The 14,752-nt window shown below is 36.3% G+C and overlaps 1 protein-coding gene across 2 annotated transcripts in view; it reads right to left on the bottom strand.

Moving 5' to 3' along the window:
* Positions 1 to 14,752, bottom strand: part of LOC147409993 (protein ACCUMULATION AND REPLICATION OF CHLOROPLASTS 3, chloroplastic-like) — a 76,903-nt gene that overhangs the window by 49,731 nt on the left and 12,420 nt on the right. The gene's annotated exons all lie outside the window — the stretch shown is intronic.

Genomic DNA, 14,752 nt, shown 5'->3' with positions numbered 1-14,752 from the left:
GCTTGAGGGAGAATTTTAGATATATAAGTGCCATTAAGGCATAAGTGTAATTTCATTTGTTTCTTTATTTTATATATATATATACTTTTCTACATAACAAACTAGGATTATATGATACATATTCTCTAGCTTGAGGGAGAATTTTAGATATATAAGTGCCATTAAGGCATAAGTGTAATTTCATTTGTTTCTTTATTTTATATATATATATATATATATATATACCACGGTTCATAGTGAGAAAGTAAAGTTCGACTCCTCCATTTTTTCCATTCTTTTCTTCACTAGACCCTAATCTGATCTTCTACAATACACGAGTTTTTTTTTGTCTAAAGAGCACAAAACCAACAAAAGAGAATGCAACATAACACAAAAACAACTACACGTGAAATCAAAGTTGGTATGTTGATTAACAACTAAAACCAAAAGAATCAATAACTCAACCAGATATGCTATAGCCAAGGTTTTTTTTCATTCTTGTTTGGATTGTGGGTAGTAGGGTTATGATTTGACCCACATTATCATGGCTGCAATGCAAAAGCAACCAATTGAGGTATGGGCCTCTATTTAAATAAAAACTAAGATCAAACAATCAAAACAACTTGATTTATTAGTCAGCTTGAAAAGATTCTAAGTTCTCTATGAGAAACAACAATAAAGTTTTTTTTTTCAAGTTGCGGTCAACATTTCCAAGTTTTCAAGGTTAGAACAGGTCAGATTGAAGAGTTGTACACAATTGCAAACAATAATTCTTTTCTGCTATCAAAACCCAATAGTTGCTGAGGTTTCAGACTTCTTTTGTACATGGAAGAAAACAGATCTTAATTGTAACATAACCTAACATTGCTAATTGTGTTAAATTTTAGTAAGGCAACTTTTTCTCAAAGGAAAAAAAATAAAATAGTAATGAGTGAAAACTTTAAACTATATTTTGCTATTGTTCAAGTAAAACATCAAAATGCTATTATGCATGTCATAATTAACTCCTAACACAAAAAACATTACATTTTTTTCCTTCCCTTTGTTGGAACTGCAGTGCCTTGTTTTTCACCCTTCAAGTTATGATGATTAATCTTGTAACCTAAGATGCTCAGATATTAGTACCGATATGGACACTGGTTTGAGAAACAAGGATAGTGTGGGATTTCTCCACCACCACCTCGAAATTCACAGCACCACCAGATCAAAACTACAAGAAGAACACCCACAAGCACCAGTGTGGTACCTAAGAAAGAGACTCTGATACCCAAGTCAGATTCACACTTATTATTCATTTGAAATCAATTCATTCTTCATAAACAAATTTACCTTGTATTTAAACATTTACAGTCACTTTTTCTGCTTTGTAATCCTTCCTTCTTTAGTCTTTGTTTCCAATTCATCTTCCTTCTATTTTGATAAGATTACACCCAATCCCTGGATCTTCTTCGGGATTCTAAGGATTTAAGCTCAATTAGCAAGTTTACCGCGATTCCCAAGCATACTCAGGAAGGGAAGTGGCTTCCCCCTCCCTTGGTCTGTCGCTCGGGAGCCACAATGCCAACATGGGGTCTTCTTGTTGGCTACCTTTCCTAGCTTATCCTCCAAGTCTTGCTTCCCTCTACTGTCATGCAAGTATCCCGAACATGCCTTTTGGGATTTTTTCAACTCCTTCTGCACTATGCGACTTATGTATCTCTAGGATAATTTATGATCTTGTATGGATATTCCTTGCAATGCTAGGGATCTCGAGAACCTTCCTTTCTTTGTTGCCTGAACTTCTTTAGAGGAACGTCTTTTCACTTACCCACTACCACATTTTCTGTTTTGCGCATTTAATTCTCACAACTTTCCATGCCTTTAAATCCTCATCATTCAAGAGAAGTTGAAAAGTTAAGTTAGAAGAGAAAACTCTCCCTTGAATCTATTTCATTCAAGAAAAAGTGATTTACAACTACGTTCGATGGCCTTTTTATAAGTAAAACTAAAACATAACAGCCCAAGTGAAATGACTACACTACCCTTCCATGAACACTTGAAGCAACAAAAGAAAACTAAAGAAAAACTAACAATACTAATTAACTTGGACTGCATCATTTTTCCATCCTAAAGAAATCGACCACAAGTCAGTCGACACAATAGGGCAGCAAATGTTCTACATTAACACATCAGATGTTTTTAAATGTGGAGGAAGCTCCACCCATTATAGCATTATAATTGATGTACTCCAATATCTTGCTAGTTCCCACTTTGCAAGCTCTAAGTTTTGTGTATAAGCCACCCGACTGCCTATCTTTGCTTAAAACCACCCAAACCAAGTCACTTGCATTGTACACAACTCTCCTGTTGTGAAGAACAGCAGCTTCCTTATATTTGTTGTTCGAACTCTCAATTTGGAATTTGATTTGTACATGAAGATCCTTCATAAATGCTGTCATATCTTCAATCATGGCATTGGTCCTCTTGTTTGTAGATAAAGGAACCAAATCAACAACACTAGAGGGCTTTGAACCATACACCATTTCCAAAGGAGAAGTATTAATAGTCCAGTTCTTTGAAGAGTTGTAAGCAAATTCAACCAAAGGAAGAACATTATCTTAGTCCTTGATATGCTCCCGAACCAGGAAATGAAGTAAATTGCCTAGGAATTGATTGATAACTTTCATTTGCCCATCAGTTTGAGGGTGAAAAGAAGTACTGCAATTCAATTCAGTTCCCATGAACTTTCATAAAATATGCCAAAAATAACTAGGGAACTTGGCATCTCTATCAGAGACTATAGAAATAGGCACACCACGCAACTTGTAAACCTCTTTGAAGAAAAGTTTAGCAATATGTGAAACATCCATAGTTTTTTGGTACAGAACAAACTGTGCAATTTTGGAGAACCGATCAACAATCATCATGATAAGAGTCATTATTTCTTTGAGTGGGTGGGAGACCCAATACAAACTCCATACTAATGCATAACCAAGGTTTTTTAGGTACCAGAAGTGGTAAGTACAGCCCACATTGGTAGCTACTCCCTTGCCCTTTCAGCACACACGGCACTTTTGAACATACCTTGTAACATCCTTTGTAATTCCCAGCTAAAAGTAATCATTTTGAAGCAATGCAAGAGTCTTATCTGTATCAAATGACCCAAATTCTGTAACTCAACACGAAGCTTCTCTCGTAGGGAACACTTTGGCACACACAACCTCGAACCCTTGAAAAGAAAATTATCTTTGAGTAGAAAATCAGCATGCTTATCTTGCTGAATTATATGTAGAATAGGAGCGAAATAAGGATCCTCTTAATAATGATCCCTGAAGCTATCAAAACCAGCCACTACATTCCTCATCTCTATCAATAAGTAGTTCCTCAACTTAACCAATCAACTATTACTGTAGCGGAAGCGTAGGACTCAGAGTCAATGGACTCAAGTTGAACCAATAGGTTCAAAAGGGTGAATCAATGAATTCCAAACTCTAGAAAACTAAAAGATAGATTTGTTCTAAGCAAAGAATTATATTGATTGATAACTCCATCATAACAACTTAGAATCCTTCTAAAATACTATAAATTAACATTCCTAACCTATCTATAACATGATAGTAACTTTCTAATACTATTGTAAGTTAATTTGAATACTTCTAAGCACTTCTAATTACAATTTAAATAATTACAACGATATTTAAAACAAGTTAGAAACTAATAAGGAATTGTACTTCTAAAATAACTACGAAATATAAATCCTACTAGAACTAGAAAATATAAATCCTACTAAAACCAAAAACTAGAAACTAGAAACTAGAAATAAATCATACTAGAATTAAAAATCTACTAAGACTCCGACTAGGATTATAGATGTCCTACATCAGCTACCTTATTAAGAATACCCGACTTGTGCTTCAAAAAGAAATTGAATTGTTGTAAGAAATTCACCCACTTGGAATGTTGTTTGTTTAGATAAGATTGGCTATCGATGCACTAAGAGCTTCATGGTCGGTACAAAAAATGAACTCCTTGAAAGCCAAATAGTACCCCCAATGCTTGATAACTTGTACTATGGCATAAAACTCCAAATTATAAGTTGAATACTTGAATTTGACACCATTCAACTTTCACTAAGGAAGGCAATGGGCTGTCTTTGGCTAAGAACACCACCAATTCCAACTCCCGACACATCACAATCTAGTTCAAAAGTCTTATAAATATGGCAGGTAAAGCTAGAACAGGAGCCTCAATAAGTACCTTCTTCAAGAACACAAAACTATCTTGGGCATCTTGTGTCCACTCAAATAACTTCTTTAAGGCAATTCGTGAGAGGGCTGCTAAGGTGCTGAAATTTCTAATAAAACTTCTATAAAAAAATAATAAGGCTAGGAAAATTTCTTACTTCTTGAATGCTATAAGGTATAGGACAATCCACAATCACTTTGGCCTTGTCTTCATCTATGAGTATAGCATTGGAGGACACCACATACTCCAAGAAAACCACTCTACACACAGCAAAGCTACATTTATTCAAATTACCATAAAACTTCTCTTTCCTCAACAAATCAAACACTTGTTGAAGATGGAATGGAGGCTCCTTCAATCCACAGCTATAAACCAATATATCATCAAAGTAGCCCACCATACACACTCCCAAAAAAGGTTGCAACACTTGAGTCATCACTCACATGAAAGTGATAGGAGCATTGGAGAGTCCAAATGGCATGATAAGCCATTCAAAGAGCCCATTGTGTGTCTTGAAAGCAATTTCCCATTCATCACCCAGTCGGATTCTAATTTGATGAAACCCACCTCAGACATCAATCTTGGAAAATACTCTTGATAGAGCAAGATTTTAGAAGACCAGATGTCACGGATAGGGCAAGATCTCAAATAACTATGTAATTAAGACTATGAGATCGCAAAAATCAGATTTCTGATGACTTTAATCGAAGAAAATCACGGTAAGTTTGACCAAGTCAAAGTAAGTCGTGGATTAAAGTTAAAAGAATCAAATTTAGTATTAAGTAATAAACTCTTAATCAATACTCATCAGCTAGGTGTCATCACCTTAACTTTATAGGAAATAAAGTAATAATAAATAAAGATATTTTTTGAAAAGCAAAACAAAACTATGTGGTAAAGCTCATTCTCCATCAAAACCTTACTTAGTACCTTCAATTTTCTTCCCACTTCAATCTCAACAATAGCTAGACCAAAAGCTCTGCAAATCAGCTCTTTGAAACTCTTCAAAAATTCCTAATCGATTCTCAAAGTAGGTAAGTCAAGACAACTCCTTGTATTTTCTTTTATATCTAAAACTCAGTTTCAACTTTAGCCTAAATCCTTTACAAATTAAGTTGTTCTTAATCTTACCTAAGATTAAATCAATACCATGAAAAATTAGTGAGCAAGAAAAGAGAAGGAAAGGGATACTAGAAGAGGTAGCTTGGAAAAGAAAAGCTATTGGAAATAGTATATAAGTTGTGGTGGCTAAACTTTCAACAGGGATTTTTGACTAGTAAGAATAAGAATCTGATTTTGAGTTCTTTAACAAAATTGTAGACATTGAAAAGTTATTCAATCTAGACAAAAACTTTACTCGATTTCAGCTTAGAAAGTAACACCATTTGAAAAATCAGACATAAATTGACAGATATTCACTCTCAATTTCAGCCATAAGATAAGGTTAATGAGATGAGAGAGCAGATTGTGGATAGTTAAACCTCCGATTGTTGGTATAAGAAGGACGAGAATCAAGCATAAAGGATTCTACCTTTAGGGCATTGTTTATGGTTGCGTGCAAGCTTGTGTATTGATGCGTGGTCAATAGTTTGGTCTTCATTCTCTTGAAGTTCATTCCTTGAGAGAATGCGAGCGAAGTCATCAACATATTCTTGTATACTTTGAGTCCCTTGCTTACAATTTTGTAGGTTAATGAACAAGGTTTGGATGTAATCCGATGGTAAGTGTTGTTGCTTAAGCAATTGCTTCATGACTGGCCATGATTGCACTTGCCAAAAGCCTTGATATAGTCGATCTCATTGGAGATGGTCCCACCAAGAGGAGACTGCCCCGGTTAGCTTAAAAGCTACAAGTTTGACTTTCTTATCCTCCGAAATTTTCATGTACTCGAAGAATCGTTCAACAATGGAGTTCCAATCAAGAAAATCCTCAATATGCAAAAGCCCATTAAAGGTAGGAATATCCGCCTTAAGCCTATAGTCAAAAGACCGCTTTTGTTGCCCATTGTTGCAAGGATGTGGAGGTGCGTTATGCATGAACACGCATTCAACCTCCTCAAAATCATGGAAATGTTGATTTGTGGATGGGGGATAATGGCCCCGTCTTGCATTGGCTTCGCAATATGGAGGTGGGTGAGTATGGGGAGGGTTAGAGAGAAATCTATCATGGTCAAAATAGGGATGTTTAGTTGGGGGAGGGGAAGTATAAGGATCCAATTCGTCTATATAATCCATATATCGGGCTGTTATGGTCGTTGAAGGGTCATTGAAGTTATTTGATGGGTTTTGAAGGATATTTGGAGGATTAAGGTTAGGAAAAATGTTTTGTGGGAGTAGATATGTGGTTGTTGGAGGGTGAGAGATTTTATTTTGAAGGTATAGGAGTGATGTAGTATGGTTAGAAGGTTGAGGGAAGGTGGTATAAGGTGTGGGGAGTAGTGCGATTTGGGCAAAACCAAAATTATAGGTAAGATTTGATTTTGAGAGAATTCGGCCTCTCTAGAAGAGTTTCTAGGGGCTGAATTATGAAGAGAATTGTGGGAGGAATGGTGGGAATCCTTTGGGTCATCTCCAAAAGTTTTTTTACCTTTCTCCTTCTCAATGGTGTTGAGAACAATGCCTTGAACACGGGACTCCAACATAGCCATAATTTTGTTGGTGATTCTTTCTTCAAACTTCTCCAATTTAGCTTTCAATTGATCTTCTAGATAAGATTCTGTGATAAAATCAACTTCACCAAACATCTTTTGTGGATCGTAGCAAGAGCTTTGATACCACTTGATGTAGCGGAAGAGTATGAATCAATTGATTCTATAGGTTGTGTTCAATGGAACACTCTAAATCAATTTGAATCAATAGATTCAATTGATAAACAAGTAATAGCTTGAAAGAAAATATAGCATAAAGCAAAAAAGTAATTATAAAAGAGAAAAGATAATCGAATTGATTATTGATTTTCGAATTTGGAGCACCTTACATAGATAATTTAATCATAACAATTTAGAATCCTACTAAAATATTAAAAATTAACATTCCTAACATATCTATAACATAATACTAACTTTCTAATCCTAATAGAACTCAAATTGGACACTTCTAAACACTTCTAATTATAACCTAAATAATAAAAACGAATTTAAAATAAATTAAAAACTAATAAGGAATTATACTCTTAACATAACTATGAAATAGAAATCCTAGTAGAACTCTAACTAGGATCTACATCAAAGGGCTAACTGCATCTCAGGAAGAAGTTATTTCTACTCAAGTAGAAGTCAAAGGCTGAAAAATGGGCTAATAGAACTTAAGGCAAAGTACACTTGCGAACCTTTATTCAACTTCTAGCCCAAATGGATAGGAAGTGGGCGAAGCAAGAAGAGAAGCCAAAAAAGAGACTTGGGTGAAAGCTTGTAGGCTTATGGACCTCAATGGCGTCATGGGCCTAACTTGTTCTACTCCACAAGTCCTTTTCATTCTTCTGAACATACTAATTGGGAGACCTTTCCAATCTAGTTTAATCTTAAATTCCAAGATTCACTCATCCCGGCATGTGTCCAGGTGAAGAAGCATGAGAAGAGGTGCAGTTGCTTCAACCCTTCCTAAGTCCAGAGAACCGCCCCTGCCAACAGCAGTCATTGCCCTAGACAAAGTTGAGCACTCTCAATCCTAGGCTTCTTTCTCTTTACTTCTGAAATTTTTTCAATGTTTATAATATTAAGTCTTTCTTCTGAGAAGCATATAGAAATATTTCCACCATGAAGGCAATCATTTATTGCTCCCCTCCTTTTGAGAGGGCTTTTAATCTTTACTAGCTTACGTAGTTTCCTCACTTTCTTTGCATGGCATTATGTTGCTTAATATTATGTTGCTTCTTGTTTGGATTCTAAATTACCCCCATTGACCCATAGTAGTCCTTAGGGGAAGCATTCCTAGAAAGGAATGCAGCCAGCTTTCCTTTTTCAAAATTTCACCTCTTGATATTATGGCCACTCCTTGGACTAATTTACTTGGATACCTTACTTTAGCTGTCCTATAAGGCTACACACTAATTAGCATGCTAGCTTTGAAAGATCCTCTTAATTTGGAAGGGGATTTTCCTTTTTCCCAAATGCGTCTAGGAAGATTAGTGTTAGGGAAAGTACGTTGCCCATGGGAGCTCCCTTCCCTTTCACCAAATACCTCTGGGAAGGTGAGTATTTGGGGCCTATGTTACCCAATTTTTTGGTACTAGTCCAAACCACAAATCGAAGTAGTTCGTGGTACAATTCGTATTACATTCATAAAATAAAGCAAACCACGAACCCACTGAAGTTTGATTGGGTTGACAAATCAAAGCATGCTAGTTTGCAAAAAAAAATTTAATTGGTTCGGTAAACCAAACAATTTTTTAACTAGTTCGGTGAACCAAACCAATTTATGATATTTTCTTTTCATATTTTATATCTAGAATTTGGATTATTATATTAATTTCTTTTTATTGAACTTAGAATTTTTAACATTATAATTGTACTTGTATACTTGATATATATATATATATATACAAGCGAACCAAGCTAGCGAACTAAGAAACAAATTATTTCTACTTGCCCCTACAAACCAAGTTCATTCTAGAATGGTGAACTACGAACTCGAATTCGAACCAACAACTGAGGTTTTATAGTTTGGGATAGTACATCGCCCATTGCCGCACCCCCCCCCCCCCCCCCCCCCCCTTTTCTCAAGTACATCTGGGAAGGTGAGCATTCGAGATAGTACATCGCACATTGGATTCCCCCCACCCCCTTCTCCAACAACTTTAAGAGGCTAAGTGTTTCGCCAAACATTCAAACATTCTCAAATATTGACAGAATTAAAATAGACTTTGATTTATTGAATAGTTGTCATAAAAAAGTAGAGAGACAAAAGGAAAGTAAGATCTACTCAAATTGCCAAAGCTATCAAAACTACCAACACTCAGTAAAATATTCCTCTACATATATTATTATGAATGTCTTATCTTGAGAATAAAATCAACATCTAAACAAAAACATGGGTAACTTATTCTACTAGTTGTAAGGCTTGAGGTCAAGTGCATTCCATGGTCATGGTATAACTTCCGCTGCAATAGTACAAATGTACTATGTCCCTGATTGTCCCACTCTCTCCACGACATACGTTCCGTCCAATTTACCCCGAGCTTGCAGCTCTCGAGTGTACTGGAAGACTCGTCTGAGTACTAAGTCTCCTTCCTTAAAACACCTCAAGTTAATCTTCTTGTTATAGAACTTTTGTAATTTCTTGTAGTATGAGGTGAGTCTAACCAATGCTTCCTCTCTTCCTCAAATAAGTCCAAACTTTGCATAATCTATCCTTCGTTTGTTCCTGGTACCACCACTCGAGTTCTCTAAGTCGGAAAGTTCCCTTCCAATGGGAGCACCACTTCCATTCCATAATCTAGGGAAAAAGGTGACTCCCCCATGCTCCTCATTGGTGTGATCTTGTACGCCCACTTACCTTTGGCTATTTCCAATCGTTTCTTAATAATTTCCAACAACACTTTGTTGAAAACTTTCGTTTGACCATTCCGTTGGGGATATTTAGGAGTTTAGGAGATGAGAAGATCAGAATGATTCTTAGACCTACGCAAAACCTCTTCACCATGCTGCTAGCAAACTATTGCCTGTTGTCTACCATTTGGGTGTGGGGGACCCCAAATCAATATACAACGTTAATCCAAATGAATCCCTTCACCTCTTCCTCCCAGATTTTAGCTAAAAGAACAGCCTCGATCCACTTGGAGAAGTAATCTGTAGACGGGTTCTCGAAAGTGGCCCCACGATATCCATTCCCCATTGAGAGAACGGCCGAGGGCTTAGCACAAAACTGAGCTCTTCTGCCGGCTGGTGGGAGATCCTTGCATGTCTTTAACATCTATCACATTCTTATTTTCAACTTGCATGTAGGGCCAGAAGTTCCCCTTAGTCAAAGTGATGTAGGACATCTACAATTCTAAGTAGTTTTCTAATTCTGTTAAATTTCTATTTCTATTTCTATTTATGTTCTAGTAGGATTTCTATTTCTACTTCTAGTAGGATTTCTATTTTATAGTTATGTTAGGAGTACAATTCCTTGTTAGTTTCTAATTTGTTTTAAATTCGTTTTTATTATTTAGACTACAATTAGAAGTGCTTAGAAGTCTCTAATTTGAGTTCTAGTAGGATTAGAAAGTTAATATTATGTTATACATAAGTTAGGAATATTAATTTTTAGTATTTTAGTAGGATTACAAGTTGTTATGATAGAGTTATCTATATAAGGAGCTCCAAATCCGAAAATTAAGAATCAATTCAATTATCTTTTCTCTTTTAATTATTTTTTTATTTTCATTCAAGCTATTGCTTGTTTATCAAATGAATCTATTGATTCAAATTGATTTTGAGTGTTCCATTAAACATGATCTATCGAATCTATTGATTCACACGCTTCCGCTACGTCACAAAGCTTTATGAGCCAGAGATCTCCCTCCCGAGTGGTTCCTCTACGCTGCCCTTTGTTTATTTTCACCAATATTTTTTGTGCTTCATTGGGTGTCACGCACCTCAAATAAGGCCTTCCATAAGTCATCCTATCCAACTATCCATCTATCAAAGAATATTTGGCCGAAATTACCTTGACCCTCCTTGCTTCCTTAGGGCTTTTCAATAGGACACCCAAAGCTAAGTATTGTGGCTTTGGTATTTAAAAACCCAATGCTAAATTTTTTTACCTATGAAAAAAAAAGTAACTTTTTAATTATTCTCTTAGCTTGAGGTTGATTGGTCTCAATTTGACTTTGGTGGTTTTAGGGACTCTTGGTGGACCCCACCCAATTCTTTTGGGTATGGGGTGCATGACAAAGCTATTTAATTCTTGGGCCAACCCACTTTGATGGGTTTGCTGACCAGATCATGGGCCACCCCTGCTTGGATGGGTGTGTTGACCCAATGCCTGGGGTCTTGGACATGTTTGAACCACAGGTTTTATCCATGGAAACCTAGATCCAGGCTGTGAAAGGCCCATTCCTAGCCAACAGAATCTATTTGGTCATAAGGCTCCTAGGAAACTTACTTGATCTATCAGAAAAGGAGGGACCTTTTTGCAATTTCACAATGTTGGAGTATGTAGTGACCTTTCTACAACATCAAAATTTTGGTGTCTATAGGGGAGTAAAGAAATAACGGATGGAGTCAGCGTCCAAGAGGAGTTTCACACCAAAGAAAGGAGATTTCACCTCTAGAATGACCTAGCAAAAGCCAAGAATTTAATCTTTCATTAAATCTCATACAAAAGTGCAGCAAGTAGATCATATTTATAGGGTTTGGTCTATTCCCTAACTTTCCTTGGACTTTCTAATTCAAAAAAAAAAATTTTGTAAAAAGCTAAACAAAACATTAAATTCATAGATTCTAAGGATCGTAATAACCGAATATCTTTATGAAAAGAGAAATTCTTTCTGGACTTATTAAATAGCACCTATTAACAATAAAAATTCTAAACTTCTTGACACACTTCTGTCTTAATAAGAAAAACTCATAATAAATAAACTTCTAATTCCTAAAATGTAGTTGGCTAAACATGGTTGCCACAAAGCTATGTTCGACAAAACCCTTAATATCTTTCTGTTTAGGTTCTATTGAAACATACAAGTGTGTCGTCCACCAGCATTGAAATCTTTTTTTTTTTTTTTTTTTTTTTTTTTCTCCCAGCCCAAAGATAACCTTAAATAGGAATGTTATGGACCCCATTAATAACTTCTTTTATGATCAGCAAAGAAATTCCCCTCATTGTGTTGTATGAATAGCCAAAATATCCAAATTTATGTGCTGAAAGTGGCATCAACCATGAGCTAAAAAATGCTCCAAATTTTTTTTGCAATGTAAGCCTAATTGTGAGGCAAACAAAGCCCTGATTTTTTAATTTTCAGTCCCACCATATTTTGTATACAACACTGCATCACAGTTACTCCAACATCAGAAATTGATTACAAGTAATTTTCAAATGCGAGAAGACATCTTATATTTAAAACAAAATCTGGACAGTTGCTAAACTTGTTATACAGTCGTAAACATTGTCACCAAAATCTGCAACTTATTGAAAAAGTCGTGATTAAATCATGACATTTTCCTTCACCGATTTAAACAAGTTTTAATCACGACTTTTTCATTAAGTCTTGACCTATGCGAACTTCACAATTAAGTCGTGAACATCACAATTAAATCATGAACTTTGGGCTTAAATCAGAAAAAATAGAAGATGAACTTGACAAAGACGATGGAGTGGATTTGAGAGTTTTAGGATTAGGGTTTTTGTGGAGAAGAAAAGAGATGAAGAGAGAGTTGTTTTATTCTCTCTCACTCATATATATATTAACATCATAAGAGTGTTACTAATAACAAAAGAACCCTTGGAAGATTAGAAATAACCAAGAAACCCTTATAAGAATTTCTACACTCCCCCTCAAGTTGGTGCATATATATTTTTTATGCCCAACTTGTTAACAATACTATGAAAATGTAAACTACTCAGCCCCTTAGTAAGGATGTCAGCCAACTGATCTTCAGTTTGCACGAATGAAGTACAAATGTGTCCAGACTGCAACTTTTCTTTAATGAAGTGCCTATCTACCTCAATGTGTTTAGTTCTATCGTGTTGAATTGGGTCATGAGCAATACTAATGGTTGCCTTATTGTCACAATACAAACTCATCGGCCCATGAATAGAAAAGTTCAATTCGGTTAAGAGGATTTGAAGCCATAGAAGCTCGCACACCCCATGAGTCATAGACCTAAACTCAGCTTCTGCACTGGATCTTGCAACCACTGTCTGTTTCTTACTTCTCCAAGAAACAAGATTACCCCCAACAAATGCGCAATATCCAGAGGTGGAACGACGATCTGACACTGATCCTGCCCAATCTGCATCTACGTAGGCTTCAACACGCAAACTACCATGACAAGCATATAATAAACCTTGTCCAGGAGTGGATTTTAAGTACCTTAAGATTCTATAAGCAGCATCTAAATGAGTTGCAGTTGGTGCATGCATAAACTGGCTTACCACACTAACTGCATAAGCAATATCTGGGCGGGTTAAGGTAAGATAAATAAGCCAGCCCACAAGTCTCTGATATCTCTCAACAGCAGTGCAGGGTTCACCATTAGACTCACGAAGCCTATGGTTTGACTCAATGGGAGTATCACAAGGCTTGCAACCCATCATACCTGTCTCATGAAGGAGATCCATAACATACTTCCGCTGCGAGATGAAAATACCCTTCTTTGATCTAGCAACTTCAATCCCAAGAAAGTATTTCAATTGACCCAAGTCCTTAATCTCAAACTCCTTTGTTAACTGGTGTTTTAATTTTTTCATTTCATCATAGTTATTACCAATCACTACAATGTCGTCAACATAGACTATGAGAGCAGTAATTTTCTCATTGGAATGTTTAATGAATAATGTGTGGTCAGCTTGACTCTGCTTGTAACCATACCCCATCATGGCACAGTGAAACTTTTCAAACCATGCTCTAGGAGACTGTCTCAAGCCATTTAACGCCTTTTTTAGTCTACACACTTTCCCTTCAATACCTGGACATTTAAAACCAGGAAGAGGTATCATATACACTTCTTCTTGCAAGTCACCATGCAGAAAAGCATTTTTCACATCAAGTTGTAGCAATGGCCAATCTTGATTGGCTGCAAGAAATAACAACACTCTAATAGAGTTCATTTTTGCTACCGGAGCAAATGTTTCGCAGTAGTCAATGCCATAAGTTTGAGTGTAACCCTTGGCGACAAGTCTGGCTTTATACCTATCCACTGATCCATCTGGGCGATGCTTCACAGTAAATATCCATTTACATCCCACTGGTTTCTTTCCTCTAGGAAGAACAACCATATCCCAAGTATTATTCTTCTCAAGGGCCTGCATTTCCTCCTCCATTGCCTTTTTCCAACTTGGTTGAGACAGGGCATCAACAACACTACGAGGAACAGATATTGAGGACAAAGCAATAGCAAAAGCACGATAGGAGGAAGACAAAGCATCATATGAAACAAAATTGGAGATAGGATGTCGAGTACATGACCGAACACCTTTTCTAATTGCAATGGGAAGATTAGAATTATCAACTTCAGGAGCAGGGATATTACCTTTGATCGATGGATTTGGGGAGGATTCTTGGTTGGGCTCATGAGGACTCTCTTTAGTGCCTTTGTCACGTCGAGAATACGTAAATAGTTCTTTCTCTTCTTATATAATAGGAATCTCTCCCTGGCCATTATTATTGTCAACTTGTAATTCTTTCTCTTGTATAATAGGAATCTCCCCCTGGCCATCATCACCACTATTATGACCACTATCAACATTGTTAGAGGGAAGAGGAAGAGGACAAGACAACAACTCTTGGGGAAAAAACATTTCTCTACTTTCATTTGTCTCCCCCTGGAGAGATGTGTTCCAAGAGGAATAAAAGGAGGTAGACTCAAAAAATGTTACATCCATAGATACAAAATATTTACGAGAAGGGG

Source organism: Akebia trifoliata, chromosome 2 (assembly GCF_017979445.1).
Source record: "Akebia trifoliata isolate Shusen 1 chromosome 2, ASM1797944v1, whole genome shotgun sequence".
Lineage (NCBI taxonomy): Eukaryota > Viridiplantae > Streptophyta > Magnoliopsida > Ranunculales > Lardizabalaceae > Akebia > Akebia trifoliata.
Note: the sequence above shows the minus strand (reverse complement) of the source record. Positions and strands in the feature narration are given on the sequence as shown.